The 26,366-nt window shown below is 42.5% G+C and overlaps 1 protein-coding gene and 1 long non-coding RNA gene across 12 annotated transcripts in view; one reads left to right on the top strand and one right to left on the bottom strand.

Annotated features, from left to right (window-relative positions):
* TC2N (tandem C2 domains, nuclear) overlaps positions 1–26,366 on the bottom strand; it is an 89,099-nt gene that overhangs the window by 51,525 nt on the left and 11,208 nt on the right. Inside the window, exon 3 of one of the 4 annotated variants that reach the window (XM_026455430.1) lies at positions 6,332–7,178. The exons of 2 other annotated variants lie outside the window; for them this stretch is intronic. The gene's annotated coding sequence lies outside the window, so the exon portion shown is untranslated. Of the gene's footprint in view, positions 1–6,030; positions 6,186–6,331; positions 7,179–26,366 lie in introns of those variants that run through there. One more of the 4 variants, XM_026455431.1, reaches the window with a different exon arrangement.
* Positions 6,294–26,366, top strand: part of LOC111538227 — a 101,528-nt gene continuing 81,455 nt past the window's right edge. For 6 of the 8 annotated variants that reach the window (XR_002730268.1, XR_002730265.1, XR_002730266.1 and 3 more), the window contains exons 1-2: positions 6,294–6,408; positions 20,850–20,907. This is a non-coding gene — a long non-coding RNA (uncharacterized LOC111538227). The remainder of the gene's footprint in view (positions 6,409–20,849; positions 20,908–26,366) is intronic. The other 2 variants (XR_002730264.2, XR_002730270.2) reach the window with 1 other exon arrangement.

Raw genomic sequence — 26,366 nt, 5'->3', positions numbered from 1 at the left:
TATAGCCATATGATGGAATACTATTCAACCATAAAAACAAATGAAGTAATGATTCACACTACAACACAGATAAATCTTGAAAACATTATGCTAAGAAAAAAGTGAGACATAAAAGACCACATATTGTGTGATTCCATTCACATGAAATGTCCAGAATAGGCAAATCCATAGACATGGAAAATAGATTAGTGGTTGCCAGTGACTGAGAAGGAAGAGGCAAATGGGGAATGGCTGCTAATGGGTACAAGGTTTTTTTGGGAAGGTGAAAAGAATGTTCTGGAATTATATAGTGATGATAGTTGCACAGCTTCATGAATATACAAAAATAAAACCCACTGAATTGTACACTTTAAAGGGGTGAATTTTATGGTATGTCAGTATCTCAAAAATGAAATGATTTTTTAAATTTACATCTTGAAATATTTTTAGACCATCAAGGTAATATAAAACTTCTTCCCATGGTATGTTTAGTGGTCACAACTTCCCAAGGACAGGCTTTTTTTTCTTCCTGGTTTTACCTGGCATCAAGGCAACTTTTTTTGCACTCCCTTGAAGGAGGCAGAGTGAGTTTTTCACCCTTTTCATGACATCACAGCTCTTTGTGGTCCCAGAATTAGTCTCTTAGCCTACATTGAATAAGCCCTGGGCTGACTTCCAACTATCCTTGGTGACATGCAAATCTACCAAGTTCCTATTCAAATCCATCAAGTTTCCCCAGTTTAGCAAATGCCCTCAGGGCAAACAAGACTTAAAGCCTCCTTTAGTCTCTTATACGTTCAGCTTGCTCTTAGATTTTGGCATGTTAATTCCTATCTTTTGAATTGTTTTTTAAATAGAGCATTCTTAGCTGTTTTCAGCTAAGGCTGTCCAATACCTCAACTTACACTGTTTCCAAAATGCAAATCCTGTATTTACTTTTCAAGTTAAAATTAATTCTAGTGAGTAAGGAAAGGATTTGCAGCCCGATATAGTCTACCTTGGAGTAGCTTCGGTATTGTTTATGACTTCAGGTGATTACAGTAGATATTTAAGAATTAAATAACACATTTTATTCCTTTTAAAAAGAAAAAAATTAAACATTAATTTGAGGAGCAGTCTAATTTAAAAGAAACATGGGTAGATAACTTGTTCTCTCAAGTATCAAGGTTCTTTAAACAGCTAAAGTAAATAAGACTGTGGTAAGGATACACAAACAGATCTGTTTTAGAAAGAGTAGCTTGGAAACAACTACACATATATGGAAATTTGATCTATGATACTTGTAGATCACTGGAATGAAAAACAGAATATTCAGTTCTATAACGCTGGGAAAAACTGATTAGCCATATGGGAAAAAAAGAAATTGGACCCCGACTTCACACCACACAAAAATCAGTTCTACATGGATTAAGGACACAAATATGAAAGCCAACTTTTTAAATAAACTTTCTTTTTGAGAGTAGTTTTAGAATCACAGTAAAATTGAGAAGGTACAGAGATTTCCCATATACTCCCCTGCTTTTAGTAGAAAATATCAGACTATATTTTTATAATCTCAGGGCAGGTAAAGATTTGTTAAACAAGATGCCAAAAGCACAAACCATAAAAGAAAAAGTTGACACAGTCAACTGTATTCAATTATAAAATGTGTTAATCAAAAGACACTATAAAGAAAGTAAAAGACAGGCTGCTCACTTGGAGAAAAAGAAATGTGCCACATGCATAACTGACAAGGGATTATATATATATCCAGAATATATAGAGCTTCTATTACAGAAATCCATTTTTTAGACCTAAAAACAGAGTGCAATGGCTCACGCCTGTAATCCCAGCACTTTGGGAGACCGAAGCGGGTGGATCACCTGAGGTCAGGAGTTCGAGACCAGCCTGGCCAACATGGTAAAAACCCGTCTCCACTAAAAATACAAAAAAGTAGCCAGACATGGCAGCACGCACTTATAATCCCAGCTAGTCAGGAGTCTGAGACAGGAGAATCGCTTGAACCCAGGAGGCGGAGGTTGCAGTGAGCCAAGATCATGCCATTGCACTCCAGCCTGGGCAACAAGAGCAAAACTCCATCTCAAAAAAAAATAATAATAATATATATATATATATATGCTTTAAAGTAAAAAACAAAAACAAACCAAAAAAATGGCAAAAGACATAAACACCAACAGAATATAAACCATGAAAGGTTCAACATCATCAGTAATTAAGGAAATTTAAATGAAACCCCCAATGGGATACCATTTCTCACTCATCCAATTGTCAAAAAGAAAAAAATTTCAGGTAGTTATGAATGTAGAAACGTCTTACACGTTGCTGAAAAAGGGAACAAAGTGAACACTTACATCCTGCTTGTGAGGGTATAAACTGGTACAGCCACTTTATAAAACAATCCAGTATTTTCCAGAAAAACTGAGGGTTCTTAAAATCATGAACACAAAGAGACATGAATTAGAAGGGTCACTTAAAAACAGATTTTAGTGGAAAAAAGTAATAAATTTAAAAGCAAAAAAATTTTAAAAAGACTGAAAACATCCTAAATATCCATCCACAGGATAATGGATAAAGAGTGGTAAAGTCACACAATGAAATTATGTACAGCAACAAAAAGTGAACAAACTATAACACATCGGCATGAAGAAATCTCACAGAATGTACAAAAAGCAAAGCCATAGGAATCACATAGTAGAATATCATTTATACAGCATTCCAAAGTAGACTAAACAACACAGAGTTTGGAATGCACAGACATGTGGTAAAACCATATAGAAAATCAAGGAGAGTGGAAAGAAAAAGATATAATCAGGGAGAATACACAGGTTGGCTTCAAAAACTGTTGGTTATGTATTATCTCTTAAGCAATACATAGGCACAGGGGTATTTATTTTATTTGTATTCTCTGAATCTGTAGATGTGTCAAAAGTACTATTTTGCACATACGAAATAATTTCTCATTTAAGAAGTAAATAAATATATGGTTATGGTACAAAACATCAAAAATTCAGAAAACTATATGAATAAAATAAAAATTATCCATAATTACATTACCCTGAAATAACTATAGTATTTGAAGGAGGTAAATATACTTAAATGATGTGTCTTTCTTCTTTATTTTTATTTAATCTGTTTTAAAGCTTTATTGAGGTATAATTTACCTACAATAAATTTCACATATTTAAAATGTATAATTAAATGAGGGATATATATACAAATAAATACATACACACACATTGGTGGAAGCATCATCTCATCAAGAAAATGAATATATCCATCATCCCCTAAAGTTTCTTCACACCTCTTTTGAATTCATCCCTCCTTACTTTCTCTTTCCCCTACCCCCAAGTAACCACTGATGTGTTTTCCATCACATTAGTTTGCATTTTCTAGAATTTTGTTGGGTATATGTTTTGGCATAGCTTATGCGTATGTTTTACTTTCGCAGACAATGCCAAAAAGTTTTCCAAAATGATTACACCAATTTACATTTCCACCAGCAGATTATGAGACTTGCAGTTGCTTCACATCCTAATCAACACTTAGTTGCCACCCTTTTCCATTTTAACCATTCTTTTCATATTCCTAAGGAAACTACTCATAAAATGATTTTTCTGAACTGTTGAGCAACAAAAAAATCAAACTTTCAACGAAGAACTGAAGTGAAACTCATTATACAGAAATTTTAATCTAAGAGCCATTTCCCCTGAATGCATAATAATAATTGAAGCAAAGGCCTTAAATGATGTATGCCTCACAGATTCTGATTGAGTCCCAACACCTGATTTCTACACAAGATCTTTAGAAGAACCATTGGGACATACATAAAAGAACCGCATAACTTAAAAGCAAGTTGGGAACATCAACATACTGGAACTCAGGTAAAATAGAGTCCAACACAGTTTATATGTGTGACTTAAACACCTGTAACACCTGAACCCAATACACCAAACAAAATACCACTAAAATCGTGCTCATAATTTGGATGGGCAGGGCATAACTACTTTATCACGAATAGTTCTTTTCAATATGTTCAGCTTCTTGCTCTCAGCTTATGAGACAGGAACAATGTTATGAAATGATGCACTTCATTTTTAAAATTTGTAACTATTATGGATAACATAAAGGTAGTCTATCGTCCTTATTTGTCTTTTTCTTTTCTTTCTTTTTTTTTAATCATCTCCCTAATCAATGGATCGCCTCTCCTTCTAACATTTATTTCTCAAAATACAGATTCTAAACTCACATTTACTTGTGAGTGCAGAATCACTATTCTCTCCTCAGATTCATTCAAACTTGGCTTCTACCCTTATGCTGTACTTAAATTATGTCTGCTGAGGTTAAAGCCCCCTCCTAACTTCCAAAGCCAATAGGTGTAATCAGTTCTTGACTCCCAGATAGACTTCTCTCCTTTTTAAAACTCTCCTCTCCTGGCTTCTATGAGACCACTGCCTCCTAGATTTCCTCCTTTCCTGATGCTCCTCCTCAGACTCCTTGGCTGTCTCTACCCATCACTTAATGCTGGTGTTCCCCATCCTTGGTCTTGCCCTCTTCTTACACTATACTTACCTGAATGATTTCTTACACCCTTACAGTATTAACTACCACAAATCCACTGCTGCTTCCAACATCTACAAGTCTGATCTTGACTTCAGAAAACCTGATACCAATATATCTATTGGTACATATCCACTAGACAGCTATGCCAGATGTCCCACCAGAATCTCAAACTCATTTTCTCTCCACCTGAATTAATCTGTCAATATTAGTTTTATTCGTGAATGCACAATTATAATTCAAATGAAGTCAATAAAATACAAGATATACTTAAATTTTTCATGGAGGGTTAAACAAAGAATAAATTTGTATTATGGCCTCTTCCCCTGTTATGAAGGTAGCTCATATTCATTAGCAAAAACTACAAAATATAAAAGAGATGATAAAACGCAAATATCCCAGCTCTCAAAGGCAAGCAACATTATCCCTCCTTCCAGAAAAAGCAATTTTTAACCATGCTGAAGTTACACATCAAAATATGAAATTGGTAAATAGGATTTTGCTGTTGTTGCTAATTCTCAATATTTTCCAGGCTATGTTTTACAATATTAATCAGAGAAAACAAATTTCTTATTAACTGCCTACCTAAAGGGAGAACTAGAATAATATTTTAATTACAAAGGCAATCATTTTATATGCTGTATTGTTAAATGTTCTAAAGAAATCAGTGCTCTTGGTTTGGCATCTATCTTGCCTATACACAGACGTCTATCGGTGTGCACTATAGCCCACAGTTCATCCACAGTATCTTCCTGTAAAGAAAAGCATAGCAAAGGAAAACCTGGAAGAACTAGAGCCAAATCTAAAACCTAGCTGGGTAGATTGTGGTTTGCAGACACCACAGTAAAGTGACACTTTTAACACCCTTTCGCCACTTCACAAAGTTTCAGAAACATCACAGGTAAAAACTCTCTGCGAAGTTCTTCTCATCACACCCCGCCAGGGAAAGAGGAAATTCGCTTCTCTTTCCCCAAAGCCCAGAGCCCACCTGGACGCGCCGTTGGAAGCCCGAGCACGGAGCAGGGAGCGGGGCGCGCGGTCGTCCCCGCCGGGGCTGGGGTCTCGACCGTCCCCGGTCACGGGTCCCCCTAGGCAGAGCCGCCCACTTGGGCAGCGAGGGACCCGGCCTCGCCTCGTCGCCCACCCCGGTGCCCTCCAGACCACCGCGCTTGCAGCTGTCGCGGGGCCTAAAGCTCCCTCAGGCCCCCGCGACACAGGCGTCGCTGAGGAGACGTGGGAACATCCCCGGGGCCCGACCACGGCCCCGTTTTAGAGAAAGTTAAGGACAAAAGAGACAGAACAGGCGCTCACCGCCAGCCCGCAAGGCAGGGCCGCCCCCACAGGCGCCCCCGACAGCCCTGAGCGAGCAGCCAGCTGGGAGAAGCGCACCTGAGCCACGCCGCGCCTTTCCCCGCCCGGGTCCCGCCGCCCTCCTCAGGGTCTCCACGTCCCACGCCCGCGCTGAGGCGGCGCCGCGCGACCGCGGCCGGTTACCTGCTGGAGGCAGTGGGCGCTCTGCTGTCGCCGCCCGCGGGAACTGTGACTCCGGTCACCTCGCGCGGCCGCGCCTCGAGTTCCCACCCTCCCCAGGGCCTCCCCTGCCCTGTCACTTACCCCCTCCCCTTCACTCCCCTCCCCATCCCCACTCCAACACCACCCACCAGGGCCGCCCTGCCCCTCCGGACGGGCGTGAAGGGGCGAGGCAGGCGGGGCGGGGCGAGGCGGGGCGGGGCAGGGCGGGAAAGTGGAGTGGCGTAGAGGGGCTGGGCGCAGAGGGGCGGGGCTTCCCGCGTACCTGAGACGCGCTGCGCCTGCGTCCTCCGCGACTCCGCGCTTGGCAGCCCCTTCTGGGAAGGTGTAAAATGCCGCCAGGTATGGGGTGTGTTGTGGGAGAAGAAGGGAGACAAGCGGTAGGAGGGGGACAGAGGGGAAGCTATTGGCCTGATGAAGCTTCTCTGACTTGGGTAGGCAGGAGCAGTCTTTCTGGCTGGAGATGTTTCTGCACACTTTTCTTAGAAGCGGAGTAGGCATGTTATTACTTGACTTTTAGAGTTTTTATAAAAAGTCTAATTTATAAAGTCTTTGAGGATCAGCCCTGCTCTCTTCGCTTTTGTTGCTTTCTATCTGCTACTGCCTTGCCATCATGGGTGTCTTGGAAAGAATATTAAATGTATCCACCGCAGCACCTCGCACCCTCGATTTTGAGGGAATCCCCTCTAACCCTGGCAAAGCGGGGGCCTGGCCCATTTCTCTGGGCTTCCTTGGTGGAAATCTCAGCATTGCTCGGAAAGTTGTTGAATAAGTTTCCTAGATTGTATGATGAAGAATGGCTCAGCATTGTTTGTTTGTTTTGACAGAGGGTCTGTCGCCCAGGCTGGAGTGCAGTGGCCGCTCATGGCTCAGCGCAGCCTCGACCTTCAGGTCTGAAGTGATCCTCCCGCCTCAGCCCCTCCCAAGCAACTGGGAATACAGGCGCGAGCCAGCATGCCAGGCTAATTTTTTAATTTTTTTGTAGAGATGAGGTCTCATTATGTGGCCCGGGCTAGTCTCGAACTCCTGGACTCATGTGATCCTCTCACCTCTGCCTCCCAAAGTGCTGGGATTACAGGCATTGAGCCACAGTGCCGGCCTGGGTGGTGGAACTGTAAAATTGAAAGAAAGGTTCATACTTTTCTTCCTGGAGAGCAGTCTTTCCCAGAGTGAGTTCTGTCCATCTCAAGGTCCTAGAGATGCTGGAGTGGGGGTAGGGGTAGATCCCCAGATCACATTAATCTGGGGGAAAGAGACACACAATACTTGTTTTCCTTGAGATTCACAATGCATACTAGCATTTTACAGACCTAAGAACCATGTTTTACTTTCTTTGATCCTGCATCTCCCAAATGTGTTTGACCATAGAACTCTTTTCTTGAGAAATGCCTATTTCCAATCTTGGGCATTAGTATTTCAACAAATACTTTAAAACCACTGCTTTCAAGTCCTAGTAAGTTCACCTTTAATAATGTATCACCAATGTTTGCAAAGTTCTGCACTGTTTACACAAAGCTTTCATGAGTCATTTAATCCTGGAAATTGCAGTGTAGCTGTTATTATCTTCATTTTGCTGTTGAAAATATTTAAAGGTTTGACAACCAGTTAGTGGTTGCCCAAACATACAGTCAAGATTTGAATCTGAACTTTGAACTCCAAGGTGTTTTAGACTAATATTCTTTCTCTCTCTCTCTGCTCTCTCTCTCATTTGTTCCTGTTTTTTTTTTTTTTTTTTTTTTTTTTGGACAGGCTCTCACTGTTGCCTAGACTGGATTGCAGTGGCACAATCATAGGTCACTGCTGTCTCAAACTCCTGGGCTCCAGCCATCCTCCCACCTCAGCCTCCCAAGTGTGCTGGGACTACAGGCACATGCCACCATACCTGGCTAAATTTTTTAATTTTTTTATAGAGACAGGGTCATGCTTTGCTGCCCAGGCTGATCTGAAACTCCTGGCTTCAAGCAATCCTCACGCCTCAGCCTCCCAAAGTGCTGGAATTACAGGCATGAGCCACGGTGCCCAGCTTCCCTTGCTACCTAAGGAGAGCACATCCTTGGTTAGAAATTACTGGATTCATGTGTTAGTTGAATCTTCTCAAGGGCAAGACCATAACTTTACCTATATTTTACTTCCTTACGGCACCTGACTTAGTGCAGGGCACAAAAGTGTCATTGAAATGTACTGAATGAATGAAGGAGGAATGAATGCTCAATAACAACTAACTGAAGTGAGCTAATACTTGGTTCCTTAAATGAACACCTTTAACAACCTCTTCGCTGACACAGAAGTACCAAGAGCAGGAGCTCCCCTAATTGTTCCCAGTTTTCTTCCCTAGTCCATCTTGAAACACTTTCCTAGAAGAATCCTCTCTATTGACAGATACAGTTTTTCTTGTAAAATCATGAAGCCAATTCCTTTGTTTTCCTTGAAATGGGCCTCCTTCCTGTTCTATCTGAGGCAAGGCTACATGAATGGAGGGTATTGTACACCTTTCTTTGTGCTCTTATTTCTAATCTCTTCCCACAAAAGGATTGTCCTCAAAATATTATGAACAGGTTTTTGTTTGTTTTTTAATTTAGCAATTTTATATTATTTGAAGCCGATCTAAGGAGAAAAATAGACTGGTCAATATGGATAACGCGGTTGCTTAGATATACTGTGTGTATCAATTCTTTCATTTGATAGAGACAAATCACATAATTCCTACTCTAAACCCCTATTCATTCTTTATTTAATGCAGTTTAGAAGTGCTTTGTGACTCAGCCCAAGCTTACCTCTCCAGCCTTATCTCCCAGTATTTCCATCACACCTTTTTGACCTACTGAAGGAACTGCAGTTCCCTAAACTGTCAAATTTGCACATACCATTCCCTCTACCTTTCTCTATGAGTATCAACTAGCAAACTCATGTTCAGCCAACCAAAATACCACCTCTTCTAGACAATGAAACCCCACAACACCCATTCCTGACTCAATTAGGTGCCATTTCCCAGCATAACCACCACAATCCATGTGTATCTCTATCATGGTGCCTATGTAATAGCTGCAATTACTGGCTTCTTTTCCCACTTCCCTCTAGATGCATTCCAAATGAGTTACCAATGGGCAGGAATGATGACTTCAACCTCTATTTCCTGACCACACAGCATAGCACTTAACATAGAAGGCACTCAACAGTTCGTTGAATAAATGAAAACATAGCTTCAAAAGAGTATGAATTCCTAGAGTGCTTGTGAAATAATTGTACAAATAAATGGTCATGAATACAGTGGGTAGCAGACAGATATTTGCTTCTCTCAAAATTATTTCCTTCCTATTTTCTGCCTTAGAACGTAACAGCAGAAGCCTATACATATTCATTCATTTCATGTATTTGTTCAAAAAACATTTCTGAGTGCCTACTATGTAACAGGTGCAGTCCTAGGCACTTGCTTCAGAGAGAAAGTGACGTTTTAGAAATATCATGGATGCTCACCAAACCTCAATTCCTCTCCTTGGGCATGAAGCTAAACTGCTTTGCCCATTCACTCCCCTTGCATCTAGGTAAGGTCATGTGGCCAGTTCTGACCAGTGGAATTTGAGCAGAAATAGAGTTTCATTTCTGCATCTAGGCAACTAAGATCAGGTGAGCCTTCACCCCCCTCTCTCCCTCTTTCCATTCCATGACAACCTTGGACTAAACCATGGTAACCATTGCTAAAGTTCACAATATGACAAGATTGGAGAAATATCGGTGTCCTTGATTGGCTTCATGGAACAAAGCTCTCCCCACCGCCCACTAACTTTGATTGGATGGTGATGTGAGTGAAAAATATACTTTATTGTGTTAAGCCACTAGTATGTGGGGTTTTTTCCCAACACCTAGCTTTACCTACTCTGATAGGCACTGTCATGAATGATGACATATAGATTACATTAAACATATCAAAAAAATGTTTCTCATGCTATAGGCATTCTACGGGAGACATAGAACATGAAAATTTATCAAGGAGTGTATTAAAGTCATAGAAAATTTAAGTTTGTCCCAGTAGATAAAGAAAAATCTTTGTGGATATATAGCTGTCTATCTTTCAGGTAGCCACCTTATGAGAATGCTGACATCTTCACCTGAAAGCAAGCACAGAGTCACCATCATGCCTTCTTCATCATCTTTATCTGCACTTCTCTGTCTCTTTCATGCACTTTGAAGGGTTTCCCTGAGTGGGCTTCAGGAGATCCAGTGTTACTCAAAGTCTAGTATATATTTGGGAGAAGAGAGGAATAAAAAGGCTAGGCTCTAAAGGGTCTTGAATATCTTACTGAGGAATTTGCCCATTAATCCACAGGATACATAGTCGAATAAGCTAGGAACTATTTGTAGTGAGATGAGTTGCTTTTTTCTTTTTTTGTTCCCTCCCTCATCATCTTCTTACCTGGATAACTGTTACCCACCAAACTAAGGTAACAATGGGATAATGGCTGGTCACAGATGCTCCACCAAGAGAACTAATCATGAAAGTCTCATTTCTCAGTGCCCTCCCACAAAGTCCTTCCTCAAAACACCCGTCTGTCTCCTCCAAACCCCACTAATCAATGAAACTTCATAGCACTAAAAGGCTGACACAGTTGTATTAGAGGTCTAAACGAAAAATATTCAGCACCTAGAGCAGGAGGCAATAGCACCAGTGGGGTCAAAGGAAATGTAAGAAGGAGGAAACAAAGAGAGAATCCAAAAACAAAAGGTTTTCCACCAACCACATGATTGGCTCACCCCGGCTGAGCAACTGGTCCAAAGAGGATGAGAGCACATGAAACTGATCAGGATTCAAGAACAAAGGCCCCAGACTCACTGAGAAGAGCAGAGAAACATCTAAACCCCTACTTCTGTGACCTCTGTATGGACTGAAAGAAATGACTCAAACCTGAAGCAAATGACCCTGCATTCTTCTGGACCCATGTCAACTCGCTTAAATTGGAACTCCATTTCCCCAAATTTATTTCCCCACATGGTTGCAAGTTAGGTTGGCCAAAAAGAAGAATTGAGGCAAGATTTGGAAGGTGAAAGTGGAGCAGAGCCACTCCCTCTGAAGATCCTTGTGACTACACATGGTGGCAGGCACAGAGATTCTGGCAGGTTCCGGCTCGTCCTCCTCCCCATGTCTAGCTCTTCTTTCCAACTCCAGTCCCTGCTGGCCAGAGGACCCAAGATGACTCCAGAGCTTGGTGGAAGACCTCCAGAAGTATCAGCTATCTATGGACTTTTCCACAGCTCCTCTCCTGGGTACCACTCCAGCAGTTAGACATGTGCGGCTTCCTAGAATCATTACAAGTTCTGGCCTTACAAGTCCACCTGTACAGGACTTCAGGATTGCTAGTTAGTGACTTTTCTCTAATCCTTCAATTCCACTTTCAGACCTTTACTTCATCGGTTTCTCACATAATTCTGCAAGAGATTAGTCCCATATCAGTAAGACTCTAGTGATTCTGCTTCCCTGATTAAACCCCTCTAATACACCATTCATGTTCTTGGCTACCTAGCAATAAGATTGTGTGGATCATACTACCCTTCCCTTCCACCTTTTTGTTTGTTTGTTTGTTTGTTTTTTAGACAGGGTCTGGAGTGCAGTGGCACGATCATGGATCACTGCAGCCTCCACCTCCCAGGCTCAGCTGGTCCTGCCATCTCAGCCTCCTGAGTACCTGGGAGCATAGACATGCGAACACACCCGACTAATTTTTTGTATTTTTTTTTTTTTCTGTAGAGACAGGGTTTTACCATGTTGCCCAGAGACAAGGTTTCACCATGTTGCCCAGGCTGGTCTCAAACTCCTGAGCTCAAGCCATCTGCCCACCTTGGCCTCTCAAAGTGCTGAGATTACAGGCATGAGCCTCCACGCCTGACCTCCTTCCCCTACACTATTAAAGGCCAAGTGCTGAAGTTATTTATATATAGGAACTACAGAAATTTGGGTAAAAATTATGCCCTGGTAGTGGTCTCCCCGTAAGAGGGTGACTGGTTGTCCACTGCCTTCACATTGAATTTACATAATAGAAGAACTGACTTTCAGTTTTTCAAGCTTAGAAACTTGCTCCTTTTCTCTTTTAGCATACTGAGTAAATCTCTGTTGAAGAAGGAAGTTTGGTCAGGCTCACCAGAAGTAGACAACAGTATGTCTGTCTATTAATATAGAATGAGAAATAGGATTGTTGCAAGGCCCAAACATGTGTATTTTATGGCCAAAACACTATGCCCTGAAGAAATAGCTATCCAGGAAGCTAAATGATAACGAAAAGGTTGCCTGATCAGGGAAATGGAATGAAAATTAGGAGAGTTGGGGGAAATATTGAGTGTTAGTGTTGAGTTATGATAGCTACCATCAATACCACAGAAGGGACTAACCTGTCAAAGTTGCAGATAAGCTATGTGGTTCCACTTACTGGAGCCACAATCCTAGTCATATTCCTTCTTTTTAGTAGGTTACAGTATTAGCCCCAGGACTTCATCGTGTACTGTATCCATGCCCATATCCAAAGCCTATGACTTTGAAGTTCCTTCCACTGAAGGAGTAGAGTTTATTTCCCTACCCCTTGATTTTGGGTTCAGCCATGTGACTTGCTTTGGTCAGTAGAATGAAATGGAAGTAATTGTGTTCAAGTTCTGCACTAAGGCCTTAAAAGACTTCATGTGTTTCTGCTTGCCTTCTTGTACTTCTACGAATGCTAGAAGACTTCCCTGGGCCAGCCAGCTGGTCCAAGGAGGCTAAGACACCATAAAGCAGAGTCATGCCAGGTAAACCCAGCTTGGAACAGCTAATCCCCAGCTGCCCAGCAAGCATGAGAAATAAAAGATGATTTTTTTTTTTGTACCATGGCATTTTGGGGATATTTGTTAACACAGAAATAGTGACCTGACATATCCTCCTATCATAATTTTCTGGAATGGGGAAAATCTAACCCCATCATGGCACCAGAGTTTCAGACCAGTGTTCCCAGGGCTCCTCTCCCAAGTCACTAGGCAGCACCAATTTAGCCAATGGTAAGTTAAAAGATTCAGTTTCTCACCCTCAGTACAATTCTACTTGGAATTTTCTGTCCTTTGGGTTAGATATAAAATCTAAATATTTGTTAATAGCAGAGATGAGAAAGATTTAACAACTTTTCGGAAAGTTACTTCTGAATATTAGTGATTGTACATGCCACTCAAAATCACTGTATGAAATAACATTCGAAGCCTATCATTTGTAACTTCTGCTTTCATCAGAGTTTTAGGAAAATACCTATGCCCAGCAAAAACCCCAGGCAGTTTTAGGACACCAAAGCTTTCTTCATCTGTCTTTAAACCTGCTCCACATCCGTAAAGATAATTCATGAATAAATGTGGTTGGCAGATGAACCAAATATTCAAGGACATCTTTTTTAAGCCTTTAGTTAAGACCTTTCGTTTGTTAGTTTACACGTTAGTCTCTCTATGAATTAGAAGTGGAGGGAGGGGCTCAAAATGCTTTATAATCCTATTTTTTTCAGACATTCCTTCTTTCTCCACCACTCCCAGCCCTTCACTATCTTCCTCTACCCTTCTAGCTTTTGACAGGACTAATGATGTTGGGATAGTTTTTGAGGAAATGTGGGAGGTCTGTAATACATTTCCTACTTGACGTGAGTTACATTTTTACCAGAAGAAAGGAAAAAAGAAAACAATGCAAATATATTTCCAGCACAGCTGGGCGGCAGCTCCGTAAAGTGGCTTTTAAAGAGCTATCCCATTGCCCTGCGAGTTGACAGCACTCCAGGGAGGGGACAGGGTCTGTGAGGGCCAGAGAGGCATACCCTTCCATTCCTGAGAAACATCCCCTCAGGAAACGATTTGGCATTTCCTACAAAACATGAACTTGTTTGGCAGCCTGACCAACTCATCACCCCGTTCGTCTCATATTGCATGCCTGATTAATAACAATGACATAGTGAATACAACTTCAGTAGGAAAGAGGGGAGGAAAAGCCAAACAACACCCTTGCCAAATAAACACGCATGTGCACATGCCCACAGACTCACACACCCCAATATATAAAGCCACTCTTTAAATGTTGGGAAATATAAAAATGCTTCCATCAAAACCATATTATGGGCCCAATGTGATGGCTCACGCCTGTCATCTCAGCATTGTGGGAGGCCGAGGTGGGCAGATCGTGAGGTCAAGAGATCGAGACCATTCTGGCCAACGTGGTGAAACCCCGTCTCTACTAAAAATACAAAAATTAGCTGGGCGCGGTGGCACATGCCTGTAGTCCCAGCTACTCAGGAGGGTGAGGCAGGAGAATCGCTTGAACCCAGGAGGCGGAGGTTGCAGTGAGCTGATATTGCACCACTGCATTCCAGCCTGGGCGACAGAGCAAGACTATGTCTCAAAAAAAAAAAAAAAAAAAAAGCCATCTTATGTTACTGGGAGGGACCAGGGTTGAAGATTACCTCCTTTCTCCCATCCAAATAGTACATCGACATACTTGGGGATGATAATAGCTGTCATTCTTCATGGACCTACTACGTGCCAAACACTGTGTTAATGGTCCATATAAGTAAGTGTGTATACATTGGCCGGGTGCAGTGGCCCATACCTGTAATCCCAGCACTTTGGGAGGCTGAGGAGGGGACGGATCACTTGAAGTCAGGAGTTCGAGACCAGCCTGGCCAACATGGCAAAACTCCGTCTCCACAAAAAATTAGTGACGTGGTGCACACCTGTAATCCCACCTACTCGGGAGGCTGAAGCAGGAGTATCACTTGAACCCGGGAGGTGGAAGTTGCAGTAAGCAGAGACGGTGCCACTGCACTCCAGCCTGGGCGGCAGAGTGAGTGAAACTCCATCTCAAAACAAATAAATATGTTTATACATCTAGTTTAATTCTTGCAACAACCATTTAAGAATTAGTAGGCATTATTTAGAGGTTACAGATAAGTAACTTTTCCAAGATCACAAAGAAGTAATGGTACAGATTGGACTTGAACCCAAAGCTAGGTGTGACTCTAAAGCTCAAGCTCCTTTTGTTAAGTCACAGATTTAGTTGGTAAATTGTAAAGCCTAGACTTAGGGTTGCTTCCTTACTCAAAGCCCAGTGAAATTGTCATCTCTTCTGTGGGTTCTTGCCTTGTTCTGGACAAAATTCTGATGGTTACAAATAACAGAAAACCTCTCCAATTAGCTCAAGTAAAAGCCAGGGAATGGTATTCTACTCCTACCCTTACTTTGGGTAAGAAAACAATGGGAACATATTCAGAGAACTGAACAGGCAGGCATCAGAAAGGGCAGGAGCTAAGGTAGCCCAGACACCCTTCAGCCTCGCATTTCATGGAGACTGCTTCTTTTTGCACACCTGCACATCCCAATCAGCTTATCTGAGTCACCATTCTCTCAAAGCTGCAATCTACACCTGATTCTCTAATTACTTCCTTGATGGTATATCTGTCCAGCCTTTGGGCTCAGGACCCACCATCTTAGAAGTAAGTGCTTCTCCCTTCCCAGTTTTCTGGGAGAGGAATCTGATTGGCTCAGCTCATATTTTCCAACCAGGCCACACGCAAAGTACAAATTGCTGACTGGTCTATGGTTGGGCACCCGTTGGTCAGATGTTCGCCCTGGTCCACTCAGAGGTAGCTGGGGAGGAGAGGGTGAAGGGATCTGCTGCTGCACATCTGGGCAGGGAAGTACCCTGAAATCCAGCAGATAGATGCTCAGCTCTTTCTCTCCTTTCTTTTGTAAGACTGTCACACCTGCATTAGGATTGAATTTTAAGTAGCCTCCCTTGCTCTCCAACTGCCCTCTATTTATTTTCTAGATTCTTACAGTAACATCTTATTGTGGTTCTATCTGCAATGCCTTATCAGAGTGCTAAAAATTAGAGAGAGAATATCAAATGCCTGGTGACAAGTCTTCGGCTGCACTGGTTTCACAAGAGCTTATGTGGAGAAGAAAAAGAATTTGAGCCAGAGCAACGAAACCCTAAAGTTGTTTCCAGCTCTCTTACCAAAAGAGGCATCCAGCCCAACAGCCCTCAACCTGGAGTAAAGCTCCCACGTGCCAGGTGGAGCATCCTTGCTTTGATTCCATCCTTTTACTCCCATTCAGAGAATTCTATTTGAATTTAAGTAAATGACTCTTCTGCTATTATTGTGGTAAGCTTGATTCTGCTGTGATTAGAAAAGAACAAAAAATAAACAATTGCAAAACCTTTGTGTTAAATTACTGGTAACAAATTACCGGTAACTTTGTTACAAAGGCATTGTGACTGAGAGCTGTTAGTTAAGGACATTCTGCTGACCGCAGCTGAGGTGACTCTAACTGTATCAATAAGGATGTTTTCAGCCCCAAATAAACAGAAAACTCAATTCAAAAAGGATGCTTTCAGCCCTAAATAACAGAAAATCCAATTCAAATGGTCATAAAAACAAGGAAGGCCGGGCGTGGCGACTCACACCTGTAATTCCAGCACTTTGGGAGGCCAAGGCGGGTGGATCACGAGGTCAGGAGATCAAGACCATCCTGGCTAATAGAGAGATGGCTGAAACCCCATCTCTACTAAAAATACAAAAAATTAGCCGGGCATGGTGGCAGGCGCCTGTAGTCCCAGCTACTCGGGAGGCTGAGGCAGGAGAATGGCGTGAACCCAGGAGGCAGAGCTTGCAGTGAGCCGAGATCACGCCACTGCACTCCAGCCTGGGTGACAGAGCAAGACTCCGTCAAAAAAAAAGAAAGAAAAAAGAAAAGGAGGCCGGGTATGGTGGCTCATGCCTATAACCCCAACTCTTTGGACGCCAAGGCAGGTGGATCACCTGAGGTCAGGAGTTCAAGACCAGCCTGGCAACATGGTGAAACCCCACCTCTACTAAAAACTATAAAAATTATCTGGGCATGGGGGTGGGCACCTGTAATCCCAGCTACTCAGGAGGCTGAGGCCGGAGAATTGCTTGAACCCGGGAGGCGGAAGTTGCAGTGAGCCGAGATCATGCCACTGCACTCCAGCCTAGGCAACAGAGCAAGACTCCATCTCAAAAAAAAAAAAAAAAAAAATGGAAATATTTTCATTTCTGTAAGGGTTTAAATCGTCCACAATTCTTTGAAACTCCTTTCAACAAAAGCTGGAAACTGTGTCCTCTGAACTGCATCTAGGCTAACCATAGTGACTGGTCAACCAGCAAAGTACAGTGGAAATGATGCTATATGATGGCTGATGCTAGGTCATAAAAGGTGATGCAGTTTCTACAGAGTTATCCTTGTGTACTTACTCTTGGAATTCAGCCACCATGCTCTGAGGAAGCCCACGCAGTTTGTGGAGACCCACATGAAGAGGGCCACGTAGAAAGGAATGAGGCCCATGACCTTCACATCTGACTGAGCCAGCATTGACTTTCCAGTTTGTGAGGGAGCCGTCTTGGAGGTGGATTCCCCCTGGTCCTGGCTAAGCTGCGCCACCTCACCCCTTGTGGAGCAGATCCAAGCCTTTCCCACTCAGCCCTGCCCACATTGCAGATTCATAAACTAAATAATGATAAACTGCTGTTGTTTTGAGCCACTGTTTGGGAAAGGTTTGTTGCACAACAATAGATAACTAATACGGTTAACCTATGAGGAAATCCAAAGATAGATCAGCCTTCAGAGTCATTTATTTCCAATTCAACCATTTAGCATTGAGTGTTTTCCTTCCCTTTTCTCTGTTCTGCATTGTGTAAGTTTCATCCTAAATCTAGTTCCATTTGTGGTTGTAGAATGGCTGCCAGGGGAAGACCCTCCTCCTTCGACTCAGTTGAAGAGAATAGAACAAATTCTCCTGGAATGCTCTTAAGAGAAAGTAACTTTCCCAGAAGCCAGCAAACCTCTCCTCTTATCTCTTTGGCCAGAATTAGGTCACGTGCTTACTTTTGAACCAATACTGGCAAAGAGGATAAGATATCATTTTGACTGATCAGGCCTATCCCTTAAATTGAGACCAGTTTCCCAAACCACATGGCTGCTGCTTATGGGATAGGATGGAGGTTGGGAAAGTCGCTTCACCAATTTAAGATATCTGAAAGAAGGGACAGGTAAATGAGAAAACCCTCAGGTGGTGACCAGCCCAGGCACATAACTAAGAGAGAACCCACAGGATTAGGAGTATCCTGGGTAAGCCAGTTGAGGGTCTAGCATGATACAGATTGTCTACTTTGAAGACCCATGTGACTGCAGATCTTCCCTTTATCCCCTTTTCTGGCATCTCCCATTTTTGTTAACTGTCTTACCTTCTTCAGCCATCTGCATATTTATTCCAGCTCCCTTGCAAGTATCAGCCTAGTGGGAGGAAAATGCACTATTCAACTTCTGGCAATTTTATTCCAATTTCTCTCTGAAGAAAAACCTCCTGACATATGTAAGGGTTGGTGTCATTATTTTTCCCATTTTTGCCAATGAAATAACTAAGGCTTTATGATAGTCTTGGGAAGGTTACTTCTCCTCCCTGGATCTGTCTACTCACATGAAAAATGAAGGGAGTAGACCAGAAGATTAATAACCTCTCAAGCTCCAGGAGTTTCTGTACTCTTCCTCCTGTCTTTTCCAAGATGACTTCAGCCATGGCTGAAAATTCGTGTCGTTTGTTGCTGCGATGCTATATGCCTAGCTCTTCTTTGTAGTCATCATCTCCCCAACATTCACTATTTTGCTTTCACTGCTTTGGGCCATCTGCAAATCCTGCCTTCCTTTTTCACTTTTTGGGCAGGCAGTCAGTAAAAGTAATGAGGATTCCTTAATTTTCTACATGGCTTTTTCCTATTTCTACCTCTGACCTTGTGCTGCCTCCGTTAAACACAGCACAACAGTGTAATGGAGTTCAGCAAACATTTCATTTCCAGAAATTTAATAGGATATTTCATGAAAAAAACATTTGTGTGAATTAAGTACAGGAGACTCAGAGTCGACGTCTGCTTTTAGTCTCATCATGAAGACCACTCTTCCTCCATTCCAAAGTTGCGTGGCCACTGTGACTTCCCACTATTTCACTTCCCCAGTCAGAGTTGATTGGTTCATGAGATGGTATCTAACCCAAGGCGATCAATCAAAATCCTTCCCTAGAATTTTTTTTAAACTATAACTAGAAAAAAACAGTCAGTCCTCTTTGTAGTGACAGAAGACACTTTAGGTAGAAGACGTCAATCCATAATAACAGACTGTGAAGTTGATGTGCCAAGAGAAGTAAAGATAAGAGATGGTGAAGGATTCCAAAGGCATTAGATTTCTTGGTTGCATTCTTGGTTGAATTCACCTCTACTTTTCCCCTAGTACTAGTACACAAACCACACCAGGTATAAGCCCATAACTAATATATTTTACCTAAGTTAATATATGTTTAGTTCTTGTCACTTAAGCACAAGAGATTTAATATGAGTACTGAGAAAACTGTGTCCCTATAAGATTCTTTAGAACTGAGTCTTTAGCATTTTTATTCAACTGTGATTTGCATACATTTTTATTTTCTTTAATTGCTTGCCTCTGAGTATTTGTGTATGGCATTAAAGATTGGGTTTAGAGGCCAGGTACAGTCACAGTGGCTCATGCCTGTAATCCCAGCACTTTGGGAGGCCGAGGTGGGTGGAGCACCTGAGGTCAGGAGTTTGAGACCAGCCTGGCTAATATGGTGAAACCCTGTCTCTACTGAAAGTACAAAAAATTAGCTGGGCGTGGTGGCACGCAACTGTAATCCCAGCTACTCAGGAGGCTGAGACAGGAGAATCACTTGAACCTGGGAAGTGGAGGTTGCAGTGAGCCCAGATCGCGCCATTGCACGCCAGCCTGGGCAACAAGAGTGAAACTCCGTCTCAAAAAAAGAAAAGAAAAGAAAAGATTGGGTTTTAAAAATGGGATTTAGAGGCAGAAAACCTGAGTTGAAGTTCTGGCATTAATACTTTTTAAACATGATGACATTGCAAGAGCCTCCCTGAGCCTCAATCTCTTTCCTAAAAAAAAGAAAAGAAAAAAAAAGGGATAATTAAAATTGCTGCCTTAGCAACCTCGCAGAGTCATGATGATAATCAAAATAAAAATTGGGGAGGGATGGGGCCATATTCATCTTTGCATTTCCAATGTCTACTTTAAAGCCTAGGACAGTGTAGTACATACTGAATAAATATTTGGTGAATGAAAGAAAAAAACACAAAAGCATTTTATACACTATAAAGCGGGGATCCCCAAACCCCAGGCCTTGGATCACTACCAGTGTGTGGCCTATTAGAAACCAGGCCACACAGCAGGAGTTGAACAGCAGGTGAGCGAGTGAAGCTTCATCTGTATTTACAACCTCTCCCCATCACTCATATTGCCACCTGAGCTCCGCCTCCTGTGAGATCAGTGGCAGCATTAGATTCTCGTAGGAGCACAAACGCTACTGTGAACTGCACACATGAGGGATCTAGGTTTCATGCTCCTTATGAGAATCTAATGCCTGCCCAGACGCAGTGGCTCACACCTGTAATCCCACCACTTTGGGAGGCCAAGGCGGGCAGATTGTGAGGTCAGGAGTTTAAGACCAGCCTGGCCAACATTGTGAAACCCCTTCTCTACTAAAAATACAAAAATTAGCCAGGTGTGGTGGCGGGTGTCTATAATCCCAGCGACTCAGGAGTCTGAGGCAGGAGAATTGCTTGAATCTGGAAGGTGGAGGTTGCAGTGACCCAGATTGCACCACCGCACTCCAGCCTGGGTGACAGAGCAAGACTCCATCTTGAAAAAAAAAGAAAACAGTATCTAATGCCTGATGATCTATCACTGTCTCTCATTACCCCCAGGTGGGACCATCTAGTTGCAGGAAAACAAGCTGAGGGCTCCCACTGATTCTACATTATGGTGAGATGTATAATTATTTCATTATATATTATAATGTAATAATAATAGAAATAAAGTTCACAATAAATGTAATGTGCTTGAATCATCCCCAAACCATTCCCTCACCCCTAGTCCATGGAAAAATTGTCTTCCATGAAACTGGTCCTGCTGCAAAAAGATTGGGGACCACTGTTCTAAAGGACTATTTAAATGCAAATTATATAATGAAGACCACTTTACAATAATACAGGGTGTGTATAAATATTAACATTGGCAACTTACGTTCGTCTTGGGCTGAATGACAATTTCAGTGTCATGAACAGAGCTTCCTGTAAACAAACTGTAAAGTGAGTGGAATTTGTGGACAGTACCTCTCCAACCTTTCTTTGGTTGTTCTCCCTCTGTTTGGTCTAAATAGTGTGTCAGGGTGTCTCTGGTCCCAAGTTCTATAAGTGGCCAGTGCTCTAGAGCTGTTTGATGCTGTTGCAGTAGCATCGGAATGAAGAAGGAGGTTTTAAAAATCACCTAAGCCTCTTTCACTTATAATTAGCACATAACCTTACCTGTCCTGTTGAAGTATCACTATGACTGAGGCTCCCACAAAATTCTCAGGCTGAAAATTGCTTATTTATAGCTTCTTTTTCTCTTCCCAAATGCCTATGTACAATTATTCAAAGAAGACATGCAGATCCAAGAAGCACACTAGCCTGGTGCCATTCAGCATATGGGCAAACAGACCTCCACACTGTATTATGCCACCAATGTTCATCCTGAATCATCATGAAGTAAAACTCTACACATGGAGTCTAGCTACTAAGACAAAAAGTGGTCCACAGTTTATTTTTAGCATCCATCAAAATGAATAAAGTTATTTAAAGGTTTAGTGCTTCAAAAAGTATTATCTGAATTATCTGAAGTACATTTCCCAAAGTGATTCATTTTCTGACTATTCAAGATAGCCTTAGTTTTCAAGTATCATTACTTATTCAATGGTTCAATAAGTTAATCACGGGTTCTAGATTCCCATAATGTACAGTAGGTGAAAACAGACAGCCTCCCAGCAATAGGCATATTCTATTGGAATAAAAATGCGGCCAGACGTGGTGGCTCACGCCTGTAATCCCAGCACTTTGGGAGGCCGAGGTGGGCAGATCACCTGAGGTTGGGAGTTCAAGACCAGCCTGACCAACTTGGAGAAACCCCGTCTCTACTAAAAATACAAAAAATATTAGCCAGGCATGGTGGTGCATGCCTGTAGTCCCAGCTACTTGGAAGGTTGAGGCAGGAGAATCGCTTGAACCCGGGAGGCGGAGGTTGCGGTGAGCGGAGATCATGCCATTTCACTCCAGCCTGGGCAACAAGAGTGAAACTCCGTCTCAAAAAAAAAAAAAAAATATATATATATATATATATGCTCTGCCTCACTAGCCTTAACTTTTTCAATCGGGAAACCTGTCTTTGATCACATTTCCTAAAGCAAAGATTGTTGTGAAAGAAAAGATTATCATGAATTTTTGAATTTTGTTATCCCCACCAACAGATCACTAACTTGTTGTTTAAAACAAATAATCTCCCACTTTCCTACTTTAATAGATGTAATATAATGTGTGTGCTTTAATCTTTGCTTGACCAGTGAACCATACCATATCAAGAAAGTTGCATGACATGTTTGAGGAACAGTGAGAGGGCCAGAGCCACTGGAGCAAGAGAAAGAGAGAGAGAAGGGTAGGAAGAGAGGGCAGAAGAACATGGGGTAGAGTTGGCCTGGTCCAGTGGCTCACGCCTGTGATCCCAGCACTTTGGGTGGCTGAGCGGGTGGATTACGAGGTCAGGAGATTGAGACTATCCTGGCTAACACAGTGAAACCCCGTCTCTACTAAAAATACAAAAAATTAGCCAGGCATGGTGGTGGGCGCCTGTAGTCCCAGCTACTCGGGAGGCTGAGGCAGGAGAATGGCGTGAACCCAGGAGGAGGAGCTTCCAGTGAGCCGAGATCACGCCTCTGTACTCCAGCCTGGGCGACAGACTAAAAAACAAACAAACAAACAAAAAAGAACATGAGGTAAAGGAGATGGCATGGCTGTTATTAAACATTTGCTGCTACTCTAAATAGGCTGAGAAGCCGTTGGAGAGTTTGGAGTTGAGGAATGACATGAACTGATTTTTTTAATACAGATCGCTCCAACTGTTGGGTTGAGAATAGAGTGGAAGGGACGGGGGCAGAGGTGAAGGCAGAGGGACCAGGTAACTGATTCTGCCCATAATCAAGGTGAGAGAGGAAGGTGGCTGGGACTCAGAGTGTAGGAGTGAAGGTGCCAGGTATGAGGGTTAAATGATATAACATATGCACAGCATGATAATTGGCACAGTCAGTCCCCAGTAGATGTTCACTGTGATAACGGCATTCTGAACAAGACTCAGTAGTAGATGGTTGGTTCATTGCCAGGCAGACCCAGGTAAGTGATTACAAACTAGGTAGTCGATGTCAGAATTAGAAAAGGAACTTTTTGAACATTTCTGCAGGTATCAATTGAAGTGAAATTGAGTCAAAAGTAAGAGTTCATGCTGCCCTTCATTGAATTCTCTGCTTGGATTTTTTTTTTAACTACACACACACACACACACACACACACACACAATCTGTGATCAAAAAAGTTATTGAAGTGCTGTGGTTGCCCAGAATTCAGCCTGACCTTGCAGCACTCCTAGTTATTAAAAATCATTTCTATGGGCTTACATTTTTTGGTTTAACAAGCACAAGAGGCCATGAACTCTTAATATCTGAAGCAAACGTGTTAAACATCTGGGATCTGGCATAAGCTTCTCCTGTGGGATGCATTGTTTGTGCAAACTTTTATTGAATTAAAAAAAAAAGTAAGAACTGAGTTTCAAAATATTCGTGTAACCTAGTAAGAATATTTCTCTGAATCCAGAGTCAAAATATAGAGTTTTAAAAACTGATTTATAAACTTAAATTTAAAATTAGGTTAGAAGTCTGTTCTTAAAACACAGCATGGTTTTGAAGTGGAACCAAACTTCAGCTCTAGCTCTAACAGCAGATGGCTGATCTAAATTAAATAGGTTTTTCCAGGCTAAAGGCAAAGCTTCTGACCACTCTAAGAAAGCCATGGGGTTTGCAGGAAGGGTACTGGCCTAGAGTTTAGGGCAAGTTCTGTGACAAATACAGATAATCTTGGGCAACTTACTTTACCCTGGGCTTGATTTTCCTTATTTCCTATAGAAACTGGAAGGAAAAATACTTACCCATTGGTTTTTAGCAATGTATGAGGATAAGAAATAAAATAAAATAATAAGTGACAGAACTTTTAAAAGTTCTACACATAAGATGAGGAGGAGGAGGAGGGGAGGGGGAGGAGAAAGAGGAGGTGGAGGAGAAGGAGAAGGTAGAGGAGGAGGAGAAGGAGGTGGAAGAGGAGGAGGAGGAGGGGGGTAGAACAGAAGAGATTCCTATTTGAAGATGCAAAAGACCAAACAAACTGAACAAAGCTTTTTAAAGAAGAAAGACTAAGGGTTGTCTTTGGAGTGTTCCTCTAGGGAGGGACAACCTCTTGTGTTCCTTTAGTATCTCCTTGAAGTGTTCAGGGAAGCATCCGGACACAGGGGACAGTCTTATCCGTCTAGAGTTAACTGACAGACAAACAGGTCCCTCTCGACTTTCACAATCCATAGCCTGAACATTCTGAGGAATAAGGGAGAGCAAAGCCTGGCTCAGCCCACCCCATTGCCTCTGCTAGACTGAAGGACAGGAAATAGATAAGGAGCCAGTCTTCCCCAGAAAGAGACAGGGATAACTTTTTAATCTCACCTCTCCCTTCTGAGAGGAGGCTGCTATTCCTTGCAATGTATTTTTGTGCAGCTGAGGATCTGGAGGGTTTCTGACCTGAACAGTGGGCTGGGAGCTGAGTTTGGGAGCTGGAGTTCTGCATAATAGAGTCTGCATAATAGAGTAGGATGAATTTGGAGTTTGGGGACTCTGTAGAAAGAGGAGATGAAGAAACAAGTTGAGTAGGGGAAAGGAAGGATGGGTGGTTGAAGTGGGAGCCAGTGGAACAGCAGGGATGGAGAGCTGAAAAGCAGGTTCCCTTCTGTCCTACCCTCCACTCTCAAATCCTCAGGAAATTTGCCTACACACCCAAATGCAAATGGAATGTATTCATTTCTAGGGCTGCTGTACAATGTACCACAAACCGAGTGACTTAAAACAACAGACGTTTATTCTCTCACAGTTCTGGAGGCCAGAAGTCCAAAATCAAGGAGTCAGCAAGGCCATGCTCCTTCCAGAGGCTCTAGGGGAGAATCCTTCCCTGCCTCTTCCTAGCTTCTGTTGGTCATGTAAATCCTTGAAGTTCCTTGGTTTATAGCCTCAAAACTCCAACTCTGCTTCCATCTTTGCATGGCTGCCCTCTTCTCTGTGTATCTTTGTGTGTCCTCTTGTAAGGACATCAGTCATTGGATTTAGAGCTAACCCTATTCCAGCATGACCTCATCTTAAGTTGACTAATTACATGTGCAGAGACAATATTTCCAAATGAGGTCACATTCCATGTGGACGTATGTTTTCGGGAGGACACTATTCAACTCACTACAGTGTTGTTTATTTTTGTTCTTATGGAGATCAAGTAAGAAGTAGAATCTCATGTCAGGGGCAATTGGCAAGGGACGATTGGATGGTGGGGGATAAGGGGAGTTGTGGCAGTGGTAAAATGACCTGTGAACCAAACAAATCCAAGGGAAGTGCCGAGGTTGGAGTCAGAAGTGACCACGAAAATAAAAGCCCCCTCCACTTCCCATGGGAGTTTTAGAAGTGTGGGAAGACTTTGGAATTCCACAGGGCATGGAGTAAGTTCAAAGCAATATCATCCAGATCTCAAAGGCCAGGAAACCACAGCTGACTTCTGGGTTACAAATAAAACGAAGACATATGAGAGAGGAGAAAAAAAGATGAAGCAGAAGGAAGGACAAACGGTGGAGAGATGAGCATGAAAGACAGATGAGTTTTTGAAGAGAGACAAGGGAGGGAAAAAGCACCAGCTCTTTGGGGTCAGGGTTAAGGCTCTAGCACCTGGCATATAAAAGGTATTCAAGATACGTTTAGGTGCCAGGTGTGCTGGCTCACACCTATAATCCCATCATTTCAGGAGGCTGAGGTGGGTGGATCACTTGAGATCAGGAGTTTCAGACCAGCCTGGCCAACATGGTAAAATGCTGTCTTTACTAAAACATACAGAAATTACCTGGGCATGGTGGTGCACACCTGTAATTCCAGCTACCTGGGAGGCCAAGGCATGAGAATTGCTTGAACCCGGGAGGCAGAAGTAGTTACAATGAGCTGAGATTGCACCATTGCACTCCAGCCTGGGTGACAAAATGAGACCTTGTCTCAACAACAAAAAAAGTAAGTTTAGGGAAGGAAAAAGGAAGATAGGGAGGAGAGAGAGCTGTGCCTGGGAGGCCTCATG

This window comes from Piliocolobus tephrosceles, chromosome 6, assembly GCF_002776525.5.
Source record: "Piliocolobus tephrosceles isolate RC106 chromosome 6, ASM277652v3, whole genome shotgun sequence".
Classification (NCBI taxonomy): domain Eukaryota; kingdom Metazoa; phylum Chordata; class Mammalia; order Primates; family Cercopithecidae; genus Piliocolobus; species Piliocolobus tephrosceles.
This window is presented reverse-complemented; position numbering and strand designations above follow the sequence as displayed.